Here is a 20,004-nt window from a genome sequence, read left to right as displayed (position 1 = left end):
TTGATGTGCTTGGGGCCTCAGCATTCTCTTTCTCTAGCGTCTCCTTATGGGACATAGCCATGGCCTACTGAATAGCCTCGCTAGGTTGTGAAAGCACAACTGCCTCCCTTTTCGGAGAGTCTAGCTCTTCAGCCAACTCCCTTGTGTGTAACTCCTACAGACTAGGCTTTAGGCACTTTGAAAGTGCTGGAGTTGTCGAGGAAGTTGGTTGTGACACCTCCTCCACAGGTAAACTTCTAAGGACACGTTCCACAAGGGGCATTGTCACGGCCAAGGGCAGTGATTGCTGTGATCCCTGATTGGAAGTAGTAGTAGCTAGTTTAGTGGGCTGGCTACCCTTGGTGGATTGCGGTGTCAAGTCCCTAGGGTGATTGGAAGTGGTCATGTATTTTGTTGCCCTTTGAGTACTCATCTGTGTAGATCGAGTATGAGTTGATCTAGTCACATTAGGTTGCTTAGGCATATCCTTGGGTCGAGAGCTACAGATGGCGTCATGTCCCACCTCTTGGACATTTGGAAGCTTAGATGGAGATAGAGATTGGAATTGAGCAGTCGCCCTTGACAACTGCTGTAGTGCTTCCTGTGTCTGTTTGGGAAAAGAGGGCGTAGGAGATCTAGGACTCATAGGTGGATGTGGCACTGGCTGAATGATTTGCTCGAGGCTATTAGACGATTGTGTCATTTTCTTTGTTGAGCAATCAGCCTTTCCGTGAGAGCAATGTTGTGCCTATGATGCCTGTTATCCTCTTGGAAAATCAAAGGCTCTTTGGGCACTAATGGCTTTTGTGCATGCTCAATGGCTAAATATGACATCTGCTTATTAAGCATGCTAGGTTGAGGCTCTTTCTTTCAAACACTCATGTCTGGTTTCTTGCCTCGAGACCTAGAGTTTCTCTTAGATTTCCTCCTGTGCTTCGTTGCTTTTGATGCACTCTAGCCTTCAGCTGATAGAGGTTGTTTAGCAGGGGATTTTGGTACCCAAATCCATTGGTTACCTGCGTAGTACCCTTGAGCACGTAGCAACGCTTTGGATATCCATTGTGGCGTTGTGCTGACCCTCCATCGATGCCTGCGTCTATAAGGCTTGGGCTTCTTTTGGGGTCTTCTACGATATTTGTAAGTCCAAAGCCCGTCCTTGGCATTGTCTCTTGACCTTCTTGTTTTAGGCATGGCCTCACTCACTGGTTCTCGTTGTTTGACCTGTTCTTGCATCAGTTTTTCTAACAAGTCCTTGCTCTCATTAGTAGGCTTGACTATTACGTCAGCACCTTCCTTGCCTTTCCCTCGAGGTTTGATGAGGTCACCCTTGCTAAAGGTTGTGACTATCCTCACACCCGGTAGTGTCAGGTGTATCCTCTGTGCTACATAGTCAGCCTCACACTTGGTAGCCCTTTTGAAGGGTCTTCCTAGGAGGGTTTCTTTCCCGCAGCTAGCACTGTTTGGAGGAACGTGAAATAGGATAGACAAGCTTTCCGTTTCAATTGTCGCAAGGAATTTGCACTTCCCTATGAGTGCTTGTGGATGTCCCTCATAAGGGATAAAAGTTGCACTAGTTGGTGTGAGCTCTGGTTGGCCCAGTAGGGTCCATGATTCATAGGTCAAGATGTTAAAATCTGCTGCTTCATCAATCACATCATCAATAGTATGCTCTCTTTTCGCGATGAGTTTGACCCTAAGATAAGCAGGTGGTACTATGTCTTCATCTTTCGGGTCTTGGCTTGTAAATTTAAGCCTTCTGACAGATGCCCTTGAGTCCCCACTTACATGACCAGACGTGGATTCTCCACCAATGTCTTGGGTTGTCTGTGCAGTGTTGCTCAAGGTACATCTCTCGTCAAGAGTGTCATGTCTAGTCATCTTGGCATTTGTAGCTTGCTGATGTTGCATTTCGCTCTGACTAGACATGGTCTGAACACAGTGTCTTTGTGTTCTCATGGTGTGGCCTTTTTGCGCTTGATGGCTAGATTGGCCCATTGATGTTCTAGGGTCTCTGTTTCTCTCTGTTTGGGTATGGGCTTTTGGTTGCTCTTTTGCAAGTGGGAATCCATGCTCGTGTAGAGCCATTACTACACTAGGGTCCAATTTGGAGGACCTGTCACGGCGTGTGTTTTCTCTCCAACCTACTTGGGGGAGGTGCGGAGGGGGTAGAGCCCCCTCTGCGGGGGTCGGGGGGGGGGGGGGGGGGGGCAGTCCCCCCGGCCCACATGGCCATTACGGTAAATGCCATGCGTAATTTGAAGGACCGTTTATAGCCAAATTTTGAACTACTTGCTCTAAGTTTCAGCACAGTGATGGATCTGTGATGTGTCTTTAGCTCTATGTAGCCCTTGGGGTCAATTTCGGGGTTTAGATGTGTTGAAATTGAGTTCTAGATACCTGTCCGATTTTGGCAGTTTTCTGTTTGATTCTGAGATGTCCAATTATCAAAATCGAACGTCTGATTTTGGATTGGTCCAATCAGTCGGACAAGGGTGGTCCAATTCTGGACTGTTCCGATTTTAGGTGGTCCGACTCTGGGGGGTCCGACTCTAGGTGGTCCGACTCTGGGCTGGTCTGATTCTGGACTGTTGGGAATCGGATCGGACAGTGTGGTCCGATTCTAGTAGTCGGACGGTCCGAGTCTGGGTGGTCCGATTTTTGGTGGTCTGATTCTGACTGGTCCGATTTTCAAAATCAGATGGGTTGGTCCGAGTGGTCCGATCGGACAAGATGGTCCGAGTGGTTCGATAGTCCGATCGGACGGTTGTCCGAACGTCCGATTCTCAGAATCGGAACACTAGACAGGATGTTCGATTCCACCAACCCGGATGCACTTTCGAGCATGAAATCGTCAAAAATCTTAAGGTATTGACTATTACAAGCTACGAGATTCAATAGGGATAATGCTGGAGTGATGGGGAAGAGATCTACATACTTGGAAATCGTCAATAAACTCCAAAATGAAAATCGACAAATGAATCAAATCCCCATGCCCTGTTATGATAACAAAAACCCTGATGCTTGTTTTTCTTCTTTTTCTTTGTTTTTTCCTACCCTAATGCATCCAAATCACAAAGTAAATACCTACACTACTCCATCTCACAACATAAATCTCAAAAAAGCAAAAAACCTACTTGCCAAGGAGATCGAATACCATCTTCAACCTCCTCCCTTCCTACCTATCTCAAGCACCGGTTCAGGGAAAGCCCTTACTTTGATGCTCGATTCGAAGTGCGCAAGCACTCAAGGCTTGAATCCGTTGGTCCCGGCAATGGAACCAAAATGTGGGAGCTTTCGCTCAATCGCCAAGACCCACATACTGCTTATTGTTTCAAGCATTCCAAGCCGAGCACTAATGGCTACCTCTCACATAGCCGACATGCCAATCATATCTACGGGTGTAGTGAGCTTACCTCCATGCCATTTGAGTTACCTCCTCTCCCGCGCACTCTGGTAGCTCCACAATCCAAGTGCAAGCTTCAAGCAAGCTCCATCCTCAAGCTCCACGCCCCAAGCTCCATTGCCGCGAGCAAGACAAGAGAAGAGAAGAGAAGAGAAGAAGAGAGGAGAAGATGGAGAGCTTCTCCTCCTCGGTCCCTCACCCTCACACACTCACTCCCTCACACTCTCACACTCCCTCTCTCAAGCACAAGCTCAAGCAAGCAAGAAGAAGAAGAAGAAGAAGAAGAGGAGAGCTACTTTTGGCCACACACAAGAATGAGCTTCTCATTCACTTTTCAACTTTATATACAAAACCCTAAATCCCTTTTGGGCAGTCATCCCCTTTTCCAAGGAAAAGAGAAGGTAGATCAGCCCATGTTTGATGTGAATGCAGGTCACTCTTATGTGGATGGTGAATCCAGTGGCTCAGAACAGAGCATTGATGATGAGTTGGGTATTCCTTTTGTTGTTACACCTGGAGTAAGGAAGACCAGGGATGTTTTGAGAGCATCTGGAAGTGAGCCTACTTTGCGTAGGTCTACCAGAGCCAGGTATCCTCTGGATAGGCTGAAATATGATGGATTTACAGCCATTCACTATGCCTATATAGTCAAAGTGATACAGGAACCAGAACCCACTTCTTTTGAGCAAGCCATGGGAAAAGAAAAATGGGAGAAAGCCATGGATGAAGAAATAGATGCTTTGGAAGCAAATGCTACATGGGAATTGGTATATTTGCCTAAAGTTTAAAAATGCAATTGGTTGTAAGTGGGTTTATAAGGTGAAGCACAATGCAGATGGTTCTGTGAACAGATACAAGGCAAGATTAGTAGTCAAGGGATATGCACAAACATATGGCATTGATTATGAAGAAACATTCAGTCCGGTTGCAAGGATGGCAACCATAAGAGCAGTCATTGCTATGGCTGCATCAAAGGAATGGTCTTTACATCAGATGGATGTAAAGAATGCCTTCTTGCATGGTGATTTGCAAGAAGAGGTCTATATGGAGCAGCCACCAGGTTATGTGCATGCTGTTCATCCTGAGTTTGTTTGTAGGTTGAAGAAAGCCTTATATGGCTTGAAGCAAGCACCTAGAGCATGGTCTGACAAGATAGGACAGTATCTTGTCACTATTGGCTTTCAGATTTCCAAGGCAGATTTTTCACTTTATTGTGAGAAAAACAGAGAAATGTATTATGCTGCTTGTCATTTATGTTGATGATTTGATTATCACAGATGACAGTGATGAAGATATCCTTCATGTGAAAATGCTATTGAAGTAGAAGTTTGAGATGAAGGATTTGGGAGAGCTACGTTATTTCTTGGGCATTGAGGTGATTAGATCACCAAGTGGGATATGGCTCTTGCAGAGGCAGTATGGATTGGACATGCTATCCAAATATGGGATGACAGGCTATAAGCCTATTTCAGTTCCTTTAGAGCAGAATGTGAAGCTGAGCACAGATGTAGGTGAGCTTCTGGAAGACCCTACTATGTACAGACGCATAGTAGGAAGTTTGATTTATATGACTATTACCAGGCCAGATTTGAGCTATGTTGCTGGATTGGTAAGTCAGTTTATGCAAGCTCTAAGGAAACCGCATTTGGATGCGGCTAGATGCATACTCAGGTATGTGAAGTCCACATTGCAGTATGGACTACTTTATGAGACTGGGGTTCAGGTACAGTTGCATGGATACACTGATGCTGATTGGGTTGGTAGTATTTCTGATAGACGATCTACCAGTGGATATGTGTTCTCTTTTGGGAGTGCTGCAGTCACTTGGAGCAGCAAGAAACAGTCTACAGTTGCCTTGTCGAGCACAGAGGCTGAGTACAGGGGTGCAGCAATGGCTGCATGTGAGGTAGCTTGGTTGCATAAGCTACTTTATGATATGCATCAGCTTACAGATGGGCCAGTTGTCATTTATTGTGACAACATGAGTAGTATACACTTGGCAAATAACCCAGTCTATCATGCTAGAACAAATCACATTGAGGTGCATTATCACTATGTGCGGAAGAGGGTTTAACTAGGTCTTATTGATCTAGTTTATGTCAGCACAGAGGATCAGGTAGCTGACATATTTACGAAGGCATTGGGCACAGAGAAGCTGCGCAAGTCCAGAGACCTGCTTGGTCTGCAGGAATTGGGATTGAGCTCGAGGGGGAGTGTTAAGATATCGAGCTCCACTCGTGATATGCCAGGGTGACCGTTGTGCATTTATGTCACCAACTTGTTAGTTACAAATTCGGTTGGTACACCGTCCATGAATAATAGCTAGATGATAGCTATCCTTATCTACTCTAGTTCGTGGCTCAGTTAGTATGCCACCTTAGTTATTTGAGTTTGGTTTGAGACCCATATATAGGGTTCTTCTATTTCTTTGTATGTGTGTTCTTTTTGGCTTACACAACTAAGAAGAGGAAAACTGTTTTCAGCCTCCACCTTTGTGTGTATTCCCCTATTGTGCAAGCAAGAAAGCTACAAGTGAGACTCCTTCCTTCTCTCCCACAATCTTGACATCAAAACCATCAAGAATCATTCAATAAGCTTCCAAACACCCTTAAACTCCATCAATCATCATTCTAACCTCTCATACAAAAAGAAATTAGAACAAAATAGAAGCTAAATAGGACAAATCAGAACATATCAGGTAGTCGTAGAACCTTTCAGCACATCGTATCTCTACTAAAAGGCATTAGAAGCTTCTCAAACGTATTCAACCTTATCAAAAACTCTCTCAAACACTTCGAAACCAATCAATAATCATTCAAATCATACAAAAAATCACCCAAAAAACCAATAAGAGACAATCAAAAGCACAGTCATATCAAACCTCAACGAGACTAGTGCCTATCACTAGGTTTAGACCACTAAAAAATTATGGTTACAACTAAAAACTAGTTTTCACTAGTAAAAAGTGGTACTTAGCACTAAAAATTGATATATCTTAAAGTGGTAAAATGACAAAATTTTTATCAAGACTACTAAAACAAGGATATATATCACTAGAAAGATATCAAGAACTAGAAAGTGGTCCAAGATCACTTTTGTGTGGTGAAACTCCACTTTTGATTAAAAGACCAACAAAACATTGACATTAACCACTTGAAAGTGGTGTTCAACCACTATTATTTAAAAAGGTAATGAGCTATCCCTTTCTAGTGTTGTGAGTTCACATTTTTATGGTGTTACAGCAGCAAGTCGTGTTAGTGGTACAATATGACTTGCTCCACCACTCAGCATTTAGTAGTTGCACACTACTTTTAACTGTTGGAGAAGCTAATAGGTTTGAATGGTTCACCACTCAAGCACCATTATAATGTTGCACACGCTAACAAAATGACGTTTTTTCTTTTTTGCAAGATTTTAATTTGTTATATATGATTGCATATTTGATTTACTTACATTTTTTGCAAGAGGTGGTTAGCACGAGCAACATTACCAATTCGAACCAAATTTAGCTTTACAGGGGAAGACTTCAAATCAAAATATGGGTTGAGCTAGGTTAGGAAAGATCCCAAAATTATTTATGAGAATGATTTTGCAAACTCAATCTGGGTTAAAAAATGATATCATAGGAAGAGGGCTCAGTTGAGGGCCTTAAGGGCTAGAAGGGAAACTAGAGAGGTGGATGACTAGAAATGGCCCAAACCATGCACCTCACAAAGCCTCTTTAAAAACTATAGAAACTGATGCACAAATGTTTTTAGGGGATTTTGAGGAGTTTTTGAGCAAGCACGCTATTGGATCTATCTCGAATATCTTATCAGCCACCCATTTTGCATCAATTGATGGTATAACCTTAGTCTTTTACATCAAGGCTAAAGTTGTTACCAAGCTCGACACAAAGCACCAATGCCTCGATGCAATAAAACTTGCCCTTGAAGCATCAAAAACTCATGGTACTAGGTTGGCTTGATGCAAAGAGCTACGAAGATAATTGAGAAATTGAAGAAAGATATGCAGGTCCTTCAAATACAAAAATATGGGCTAGGACCAAACAAGATCATAATTGCGAATCTCAAGTGGATGATTTCCATCTAAGAGGAATCACTAAGAGACATGGGAGTTGAGGATATACACATATTCAACATGGATTGGTGGCAGATATGCAAGTTGATAAGCTTCTATTTTCATTTAGTAAGACTAAATATTTGTTCTTTAATGGTTGTAGACTTAGTGTATCGTAAAGTATGATGTGTCATTTTTATTACATGATCAACTCGACAATCTAGTATGTGAGGTAGAGGTGGAAATAACACATCTCCAATAACTGATGACATAAAGATTCATTTTGCTTTCTTGCATTTGGAGGGATTTTCCCATACTTGGTGGAGGTATATTAAAAAAGAAAATATACTTGTAGAGAATTGGGAAGCTATCAAGGCACTTATGGCTAAAGTATTTGTCTCCCCTCTTGAAAAAGAGAAATTGGCACGAAGATGGTATGGTTTGGAACAAAGAGGCCTAAGTGTAAGAGAATACACTAACAAATTCCTCAACCTAACCATGTATGTGGAAAGCATCAGTGATGAAGCTAAGCTCCACAAGTATATGTATGGTTTAGAGCCATCTTTATCAGCTAATGGCATGGCACAAAATCCTACTTCCCTCTTTAAGGCTATTGAGCTTGCGGAGCGCTATGGAAGAAAATATAGAAGAGAATCTACATTTCAGTCTGGTTTTGGACAGCCAAGGACTGTTTTTAAGCAGGGGCAAGTTGGTAACACTTATGGCAGCAATTATGTGCCAAATGGGAGCTTACGGGTACCAACTTATCCTCCATTCAATGCTTCTAGACCTCAAAGTAATTTCAGGACAGCAAACAGTCCAAGAGTTGACTTCAAATAAGGGAACAACAAGCCTAAATCCATTTTAGCCAACATGAATCCTAAATCTATTCCTATGGATCTTTATAAAGAAAGAAAGGAGAAAGGCTTATGTTTCAAGTGTGGGGAAAAGTATACACCTAATCATGCCTCAAAGTATGTATACAAAAATGTCAAACCCAAGCTTTAGAGTATGTTAGTTTTTGAGGATTTTGAAGATGACATGGATGAAGCTAATGCAATTGCACTTAGTGCTGAAAATGAAGATCTTGAGGAAGAAGTTGGGTAAGAGTATTTCTATGATCCCGCCGACTCTTTTCCTTTTGATCCAGGTGGAAGTGTTCCATTTGATCCAGGTGGGACTTGTTATGAGCCGCTTGCTACCACTAATTGTTCTATTTCTATGGATGCTTGGGCAGGATCTAAGAGCCCTAATACACTCCATATGAAGGGAAATATTTGTGGAAATCCAATGTTCATTCTGATAGACAGTGGTAGTACTCATAGTTTTGTGAATAAGTCCATCATGGACAAGCTGAATTGTATTTCCACAGAATTACAGTAGCCCATTAGAGTTCAAGTGGCCAATGTTGAAGAGGAAATCAGCACACAGATATGCCCATAGGTTTCTTTACAGCTGGCTGAAAATTTTGAAGCAAAAGTAAACCTGATCACTTTGGAAATGGGGCCTATAGACATTGTACTTGGTTGTGATTGGTTGATGACATTAGGCAGGATCACTATGGATTTCTCACAGTTGTATATGGATTTTATCTTCAATGGACAGCTTATCCATTTACAGGGAATTCCTAGTAGATCAGATTTTCAGCTTATTACCATTCAACAACTCAAAAGGGAGTACAAGAGGTGCTCACAAATATTTGCTTTGCATTTGAATAAAGAGATGCAAGATCAGCCCAATAATTCAGCAAACCATCCAGCCTTGACAGCTCTTCTTGAGGAGTATAGAGATTTGTTTGAAGTACTTACTTCATTGCCTCCCAAGAGAGCAATAGATCACCCCATTGATTTGGAGCCCAACTCAAAGACAATCAATAAGCCACCTTACAGATTATCAAAGTGTGAACGAGAGGAAATAGCCAAGCAAATGAAGGAACTTCTTGAGATGGGATTCATTGAACGAAGTTCTTCACCTTATGCATCTCCAGTCCTGTTAGTCAAAAAGAAAGATGGATCTTTCAGAATGTGCATTGACTACATGGATCTTAATAAGATCACAGTGAAGAACAGGTATCCGATACCCAGGATTGATGATTTGCTTGATGAGCTTAAGGGGGCTTGATTCTTTACGAAGATTGATTTGAGGTCAGGGTATCATCAGATTCGCATGTGAGAGGGTGATGAAGTCAAGACTGCTTTCAGTGTGATCGTGGGCTCTATCATTTCTTAGTGATGCCATTTGGGCTTACAAATACTCCAGCTACCTTCCAAAGCTGATGAATAATATCTTGGTGTTCTTTGATGACATTTTGATCTATAGGAAGACTTTACAGGATCACTTGGCACATATGAGGAGGGTTTTTGATGTATTGAGACATCACAGGCTTTTTGCTAAGGAGAAGAAGTGTTCTTTCATGCAGACTGCAGTGGAATATTTGGGACATATTTTCAGTGAAAAAGGAATACAGGCTAATCCCAACAAGGTTCAATGTATAAAAGATTGGCCAACACCTACTAGTATTACCTCTCTTAGAGGATTTCTTGGTTTATCTTCATTCTATCACTGATTCATTAAGCATTATGCGGCCATTGTATCTCCTTTGACTGATAGGTTGAAGAAGGAGGCTTTCTTTTGGGATGCTCTTGCAGATAGCAGCTTCAACCAGTTAAAGAAACTCCTTACCTCTGCTCCTATCTTAGTATGCCCAGACTTTTCCAAAGAATTTACTATACAGTGTGATGCTAGTGGCTGTGGCATTGGGGCTGTTTTGCTATAGGAGCATGGAGTGATTGCCTTTGAGAGCCGTAAGCTTACAGATAAATAAATGGCTGTGAATGTTTATGCCTAGGAGATGTTGGCTATCTTGCATGCAATTAAGAAGTGGCACCATTACTTATATGGCAGTCGATTCACAGTACACAGTGATCATAGGGTACTTAAGTATTTCCTTACTTAGTCCAATCTTACTCTTAAGCAACGTCGTTGGGTAGCTACATTATAGAATTATGATTTTGACATCACTCATACAAGGGGCAAAGATAATATAGTGGATGATTCTCTTTCTCGTATGTGGGCTTGCAAAGTTTCAGCTATGAAAGAATTACATAATGATTAGATTGAAGAATTACAGGAAGCGTATCTTCTGGATGAAGAATTCAGCCATATTTTTCAAAAATTATTGCAAGGTCTTATGGAAGAAAACTCGCATTACCAGTTCAAAAATGGCCTTATTTGGTTGAAAGGCAAGATTGTTATTCCTTCTACCTCTTCTTTTACACGGAAAATTATGGAGGAACTACATTCTTCGCCTTTAGGTGGACATTTAGGAGTTTTCAAGACCTATGACAGGATTAGCAAAAGTTTCTATAGCAAAGGACTGTGGAAATATGTTAAGGATTTTGTTATGAAGTGTGTGCCTTGTCAACAGAATAAGGACAACATCCATAAGTCAGGAGGTTTATTACAGCCATTACCTATTCCTACAAGTAAATGGACTCATATTACTATGGATTTCATTACTGGCTTGCCTACTACCAAGAAGGGATGGAATAGTATATATGTGGTGGTAGACAAACTCGCCAAGGCAACCCATTTTATTCCAACCAAGATTCAGTTTACTGCTTCTCAAGTGGCCAGTCAGTTTATGGAGCAGATTTTTAGACTACATGGATTACCGCAGGTGATTGTTCATGATAGAGACTCAAATTTTATGAGTAACTTTTGGCAGGTGGTATTTACATCTATGGGCACTAAATTGACTCCATCTACGGCCTATCATCCACAAACTAATGGACAGATAGAAAGAGTCAATAAATGGTTAGAGACTTATCTTCGCCATTTCTGTTATGATATCCAAACTTCATGGGATTCTTGGTTACACTTGGCTAAGTTTGCTTATAACAATTCTACCCACGCTAGTATTGGAGTTTCACCCTTTGAGGCTTTGTATGGTTACAAGGTGCCTTTACCCACAGTCATCTTTAATGAAATGATCAATCCTCATGGGAAGGAAGAGTTAGAAAGAATGCAGACCCTTCTTCAACAATGCAAGATGAATCTTAAGAAAGCTCAAGACCAAATGAAGATGTATGCTGATGAGAAGAGGCGGCCTTTAGAGTTCCAAGAAGGAGAGTTGGTCTTACTGAAGGTGCCCAAGTCCAAGTACTCTACATTAAAAGATGGATCTAGTAATAAGCTTGCACACATGTTTTATGGCCCTTACCGGATCCTTAAGTGAATTGGAGACTTGGTATACAGATTAGAGCTTCCCTCTTCCACAAAGATTCATAATGTCTTCCATGTTAGTCATCTCAAGCCCTTTTATGGTGATCCAGTGGATATAGTTGATGAGCTACCACCTATTGATGAAGAAGGTCTTATTCAATATATCCTAGAGGCTGTTATAGGTCAGCGTGAGAAGAAGCTTTGATCTCATTCTATCGTGGAATATCTGATCAAATGGAGAGGTTTACCACCTGAGGAAGCTTCTTGAAGGCCTGATTCTATATTGGATGAGTTTCCTTTCTTAAGGGATACATTGGTGTGGCTGAAGCCTATTGATTATGGAGCTAGTGATGATACAGACAAGATCAAGACAGCATGCTGTTTTAGAATAGTTTTTATCGTGACTAATTTTCAGAATTAATCTATCTACATGACATTAAATTACTCTTCAAGAGCTTCGTTTTGATATATGTTATGCCTCATTTGGACACTTCTACTAGAAGTTATGTCAGATTTGGTCCAGCAGGGTCTGTTTACACAACAAGCTGTCTACTTTATTTTGAGATTATTTGTTGAAGACTTTATGGCTCCATATACTTTTGAAGTACTCCAGATCATGTATATAGCTAAGGCCTACTCTAGTTCTTCAATCTCAGTCCATATAGTTGGTCATATTTCATTCATTTTCAATTTATAAAGCTGTAAAAACAGAGTAGTACTCTGTTCTATCCATCCGTTTCTTGTCTTCCAAGTTTGTTTTTGAGGACAAAAACTTTTGGGAAGGGATGGATTGTAAGAAGCTGGGAATAAGGATTTAGTGTAAATAATATTGATATTATGCCATGTCACACTGACATTGGTATAAAAGGAGAGGACATGTAATTTTTCATATCTTTTTGACACATTAATGCAATTACTGTCCTTCTCTCCCATCTTGCTCATAGCTTCCATGGCTTCTCCCTCTTTCCTGTCTTTCTCTCTCTAAATCTAGTATTTCTCTCTCCTCATCACTCTTCTTCTCTCTCTTCTTGCAGTCTTTCTCTCTCTTCTACAGTCTTCTCTCTCCTCTTTCTCTCTCCCTAGTTCATTCTCTAACATTTGGAGGGGTGTCCCTTTTATAGCCTAGGAAGATGGTTAGGTTGGCATATCCAAACTATCATATTATGAACTTTCCTAGTTAGGCAATGATTATTTTAAGGAATGTTCACTTTATGTCATACTAAGGGCACTATTTCTAGACCCCCCTAAAAATTCCTAGCTTAAGAAACTCTATTTAACCCAAAATGTAGACCCACAAAGGTCACCTTTTTACCATCCTATCATATAGGCATCATTTGATATACAAGTCAGGATCCGACCAATGTCTAGGCTCACACATAGCTTCTCCTAAGAACTAATGGTATTGCGCTATTAAATATTTGTATTGGACCATTGAGAAGTGGTTCTATACCATTGAAAAGTGGTGGTGTGTTATTTAAAAGTGGTTTTGCACCACTAAAAAGCTATTTTGAATCATTAAAAAGTGGCCTTGAACGAATGAAAGGTGGTAAAGAGTGGTGAACGATACAATTTTTCAATGGGACATGTATCACTTCAAAGTGGTAAAGAATATTAAATGTTTTTAAAGTTCCATCACACCACTCAAAAAAATGGATGAATATATTTAGAATTTAAAGAACACAAAACAATTTGGAAACATGGAAAGAGTTTAATGGTGTATATGTTTAGAGAGAAGTATATTATAGGCACTCAAAAAAAGTGGATGTATATATTTAGAATTTAAAGAACACAAAACAATGTGGAAACATGGAAAGAGTCTAATGGTATATATATTTAGAGAGAAATTATAGGCTATCCACAATTCATAATACATTTCAAGCTATTCACATGTCATAGTACATTTCACGCTATCCACAAGTCAAAGTACATTTTAAGCTATCAAGAGTGCATGTGATAGAGTTTAGGCTATCCAAAGGACACAATATACTTTATTGATAGTCTTGCAATAGTACAAAGTGGTTGTATACTTGGGTAGACAATTGATCCTTAGGGTTGTTGAAGGTTTGCCCTTTGTATATTGCAAGGATTCTAGCGTTGCTACCCATTTGAAGAACCATGGCAAGAGTGTGCAGGTGAGGTAGTATGAGTGTTTCTCCTAGTCCATGGGATCAAATGTGGGAGGGATTATGTAGTTGTCCTAGTCATAACCCTCTTTTTATTAATAGTCCATTTAGATTAAGAATGATAAGTTTCTTAATCCTGAAGAAGTTTGAAATGGCATAATGCCATCCTTATCAATCTAGTTAAATCTCCTCAATCACAAGATAATCAATATCTGAATCTTCCTTCACTCATGGTATAGCATTTGGTCTTTTTTTTTACTATCCTTGATCAACTCATCTACCTTGTCTTTTGATTCTTTAATATGTGTTGTCTAGTCTAGTTCTACTGCATACAATTAATGTTTCTAAAATCCCTTGAGAAACACTTGTATATACTGTAAACTTAACCACTAAATTGAATTATTTGTTGAGCTGAATTATGTTCATGACACATATTTACTGTAAAAAACTTTGGAATTTATAACTTTTAGACAACTTTCAACCTTGGTATTTATTTCATGTACTTCAATGTGAATGGTTGTCCACTTAGACATACCTTCCCCTTTGTCTTTAAAAACTGGAGGGAAAAAGAAGTTGAAATGTGTAGCTTGATCACAAAAATAGTAACAGCACAAAAATAAATGGTCATAAATGAATAATGAATATGAAAATATAATATGATATTATTGTGTGAGATGTAGAGGAAATTTCAAGCTTGGATGAAAAAAACTAAAATACTTGATCATCAGCAATACCACACAATGGTGTGAGACTTGCACATCCAAGAATGCCTCCTTGCTAATGAACTTTATCAATACCATAGAGATTGAATGTTGTACTTTAAAATTTGGAAAAAGAAAGACACTTTGGTTGCTAAATGAACCCTCTTCTCGAAGCTCAAGTGCAAAGGCAAGAAAATATCAATGTAGTCTGTAGAAAATCCAATGTAGTCTATAGAAATTTCAAGGTAGACTTGTGTCTCTACCATGCTCCATTATTTTCTACATTTCCCATTCTTTCACAATCTCTTAAACACCATTGCACTTGTTTATTGCAAAATCTTTGAAATGCTATCCAATTTTGGCAATCATCTCATCTAATATCTCCTTCCCTAAGCATATGCTTGTCAGAAGGAAAAGAATAATATTCAATGATAACAAGATTCAAGATAACCTAAATATAACCAAGGGCCAATGACACTGTTGGGAGTAAAGGTGCTTGTGCCTACACCACATGTGCATTCACTACACTAATAGTAGTACCCAACACTTGTACACTGTAGGTGGTGAGCACCCATCACTTTCACTTCATTCTTTATTCTTTGAATGACTAATAGAATAAGGGAGGCCATTCACACATTGTGACTATTGGAGTTCCCACGTCTTGAGTCTCTCTATCTCCTGCTCTCTTGCTCTATCTGCCATAGCTCACAGCTTCAGTGCTTCTGCTTGCTTTTTCTCTCACTCAAGTGTTTTCCTTCAAGAAGATTGGTTCGAGGAGCTCTAATTTGCTTCAACTCGTGAATACCTACAACTCAAGGTTTAATGGTTGCTATGGCTTCTTTCATTCGAGGTAAATCTTTGATCTCAACTTATTTAGGGTTGATTTGATTGAGCTTGCCAAGGCCTTCCAAAGGACTAATTGAGCACTAGCAAGTTCTCCAATGTCGCTAGTAATAGCAATAAATAGGTCAAGGTGGATAGCACAAATTGTACCTATTTATGGTCTCTTCTTCCTGGCATTGATAGCATCACTATTGCTTGCTTTAGCACTTGTTTATCACATGACATTGCTTTCCTTCCCTCCTAGCATTGATATTCATCATTGGGTACTAATCCTTAGCTTCTAAACCTCTTTTTGTGACTAGATATTTAGGGTAATATGTTGTCATAAAATAGAGATAGTGATTTCACATGCTACTTGAGCAGCTCCTACCCATGCCTATTGATGCTCATAGGAGGTTGGGATCATTGATGGATATTTGGCCCATGTATTGAGATACTTTGAGTATTGATTCAAGCCCCCAAACCTTTTGTTGTAATATATGACAAACTTGCTATAATACAAATATGAGAGGGTTTATTTCAATGCTTGGAGCTCCCATTTATATCTACTAATGCTCATTTGGTACCTCGACGCTTGAGGGATATTATGAGATTGTATTGGGATTCTTTTTGTTTATTTGAGCCCTAATTTGGCTCAATTTGTAGAGATTTTTTCACTATTATTATAATAGGGCAATAATCTTTTTATCGAGGAAAAATATATGCATATTGCTCTTAGATGTCATTTGGATGCTTCGTATGAATGTATTGATACTTAGCATTGGTCTAGGCACTCAAATATGCTATGAAATGATTTTGAGCCTTGATTTTGAGCTTGGTGACATTCAACTTAGCTGTGGTCACATGCCACAGTTACTTCAATGGGTTACAAAGTTACAAGCTTGAAGATTCTATTGGGTTTTATGCTCTGGGCTTTTCCTTCATGTATCTTGGATGCTTGGCTATCATGTCAATGGTCTATTGAACTTGTATTTCTCAGTTGGCATTCATCTTTATTCTAGTGGGAGTCACTTGAGCTACTTGGATATTTTGCATTTGAGCAGAGCTTTGAGCTTATATAGTTGAGCATATTTCGTTGAGACAATGGAACTCATTGAGCTCCATACATGCTCTCTTGATGCTTATTTGTGCGGTTACTCTTTACTGGGATTATTTGATTTAAGCTTTGGATCTAGCACTTATCTCTATCATTTTGATGTCAGTGATGTATACACACTTCTTGGGTATGTATTGAGCTTTGTTACTCTCACTCAATCAGTTGTGCATTTGGAATCTCTTTTTCATTCTTCCTGAGATCTACTACATGCATGATGTCAATACATATTGGATGATGATTTACTAACACATTGAGGTGTGACTAGTCTTGGTACTAGTTGTATGGATCTTCACTGCTAGTTACTTCTACATATCCCAATTTTTCTTGGATATTTCTAGAAGTGGGAGCTTGGTCTTTTATTGACTTGCCTACACTTGGTTTTGTATTTACTATTGTATTTATTTTAGCAAGTGGGTCATGACCGTCCATTGGCTGCAATTAGTGAACAACTTAGTATTTTGGCAGTTTCTCTTGCTTTGCCCTTGTGGTGGCTATAATTTTGGGATGATTTGCAATAATTTAGAGCATCCCATCCACTTGTACTATGCTTAAATTTCTTGGCATGATGGCAAGGAAAGTGTTATCTTTAACATTGACAGACTAGATGACACTAATTATACTTATTAGAAGACCCAAATATTGCAAGTTTTGGTACCAAAATTACAAATAAGCCATTGAGACATGATGATGTAAATCCCAAATTCTTTAGTGCAGAGGATTGGGCTGAATCACATGAGTTATGTAAAACTACAATCATTTTGTCACTCTCTAAACATGTCTACCATAATGCTATTTCTGAAGGGTAGACCACTTTGGCAGCTATGGGACAAGATCCGTAATGTCTATGACAAGCAGAGACTTGCCTATCAAATGTATTAACTCAAGAATCTCATGGACCTTTGTATGAATGGGAGTACTTCTATATCCACGCACTTAAATAAGTTTCATTCTATTATTAGCCACTTGTCTTTGTAGGGATTGAGTTTAAGGATAATCTTCCTCCCTTGTTCTTGCCTCGTTCTTGCTAGCTACATTGCTTAAATCATGGGACACATTCCATACTATTGATGCATCCCTAGCTCTCATGCTTTGATAATCAAAGGAAATAATGCTAATACAGGTAATGATAGCTATGGAAGAGACTCTTAGAAGTTTCATTCTTAGTCATGTGGATAGTCTCACAGTAGTAGGTCCCATGGCCATAAGCCTGCATTGACTTATCATTATTGTGGGAAGTAGAGTCATATTCGGTTTATAAAATTTGTGATGATGACTACAAGGAAAAGGGAAAGAGAAAAGTGCAAGAAAAGAATAATGATTGCAGCATTGTCCTTAGCAAGTCCAATCTCAAGACTAAAGAGATTAATATTGTGTAGATTGATTCTAATGATGGTTACATACTTGCAACTCTTGATATTTTGCAGTTTCCTCCACCTATGCTTAGTGTTGGTTGATTTATTTAGGAGCTTCATTTTATACTACTCCTTGTCAAGAGTGGTTCCACTTCTATCACAACATGATTGGAACTATCAGATTCTAATATTGGATATTGTTGGTATTGGAGATGTACATCTATAGTTTGCTTCAGGTAACATCTTTATTTTGCATGATGTATGGCATGTTTCATCTTTGACTAAACGTTTTCTCTCTACTACTGGATAGTTGAATGATGCAAGTTACTTTGTATCCTTCTTTGACAAAGTCTTCTCTCCTGTAGTCAAGATGACTATTCTACGCTTGATTTTGGCTTTGGTCGCACATCTAGATTTGGGCCTTTATGAGATGGATGTCAAGACCACTTTCTTATATGGAGACTTGCATCTATATTTGGGCCTCTATGAGATGGATGTCAAGACCACTTTCTTACATGGAGACTTGCATGATGAGATTTATATGCAACAGCGTAAGGGCTTTGAGGAAAGAGGCATGGAACACCTAGTGTGCAAGTTGACAATGAGCCTTTATGGTCTTAAACAAGCACCTAGGGAATGGTAACACAAGTTTTATGCTTTCATACATTCACAAGGATATACCTGTAGTGATATGGGTTCGTGTCTATACAGAAGAAGACCTGTGATGGTAGCCTTATGATTTTGGTACTTTATATGGATGATATGTTGATTACTATGAGTGCTCATGGGGGTGAGCTAGATGCCTTGAAAAGTTAGCTCAAGAAGAGCTTTGAGATGAAAGACATGCGACATGCCTCACATATCCTTGGGATGCACATCATACACTATTGCTCTAAGGGCCTCCTTTACTTATTGCAAAAGGAGTACATCCAGAAGGTCCTTGAGAGGTTTCATATGCAAAATATTAAATGTATTGGTGGCTATCCTCTTTACCTTCTCATGTGAAGGTTAGTCATACCAATTCTGATGAGAAAAAGATTGAGATGGACAAGATCCCTTATACATTCATACTAGGCAGTTTGATGTATGCCATGATAGCCTCTCGTCCTAACATAACATTTCTAATGGGAGATGTGGCACACTATATGGCTACATCTAGCATGTGGCATTGGGATGTCATGAAGTGTATCATGAGGATCCTTAAGGAAACTTTTGATATGTGTATATATTATGTTGGCCAAGATATAGGAGTCATGGGGCACACTAACTCTGATTATGTAAGACATGTAGATAGTAGGACATCCACCTCTAGCTATATCTTCATCTTTGCTGGATGTGCTATTTTTTAGATGTCCAAGGTGCAAAAATGCATGGTCCTATCTACTATAGAGGTAGATTATATTGGAGCCATTTAGGCTTGCAACAATAAGGAGGCTCTTTGGTTAGATCATCTAATCATAGACCTTGTCATATTGATGTGCTCACAAGGGGGCGTCACTCAAAAATATATATATGTATAACATGAGCTCAAAATAAGTGATTTTTAAAATAATATTTTTATACATTTTTAAAGATACAAAAGGGTGTCATAAAGGGGTTACTTACAGATTGAATAGAAAAGAGTTGTGTTTTATTCAAGAAACATTTGCAAATAAATAGACCATGAACACACATTATTTAGAGGATATATATATAGTGAACCCCCTAGGTTGATGTGTTCCCTACACTTCATTCAAATTTTATGAGTGCTATTCAATTGACTAAGAATTTCGTCTTCCATGCAAAGATAAAGCACTTTGAGATGCATTAACACTTTATTAGAGAGATCATTGAGGAAATTCTCTCAGCATTGAGAATTTTAGTGGTAATGCATCTTGTCAATCTGCTCACTAAAATTATCTCAACATAGCATTTTCTCTTCCTTGGGAAGCTAATCGGCATTGGATGAAATGAAATATTTCCTTCTCCTATTGTACTTTATGTACACTTTTACTTCGTTACTTTTTTATTTTTTCTCTCCTCACCAGGGACACATTTTCCTTTAAGTGGGAGGTTATTGGGAGTAAATGCACCTATGTCTATGGTACTCATATTTTCACTACACTAACAATACTCACACACATGTACATTGCAGGTGGTGGAGCCCATCACTAGCACTTCATTCTTTGTTCTTTCAATGACTAATAGAATAAGGGAGACTTGTCAAACATTGTGACTATTGGAG

This window comes from Lygodium microphyllum, chromosome 3, assembly GCF_053477565.2.
Source record: "Lygodium microphyllum isolate KBCC chromosome 3, Lygodium_microphyllum_v1.1.10, whole genome shotgun sequence".
Lineage (NCBI taxonomy): Eukaryota > Viridiplantae > Streptophyta > Polypodiopsida > Schizaeales > Lygodiaceae > Lygodium > Lygodium microphyllum.
This window is presented reverse-complemented; position numbering follows the sequence as displayed.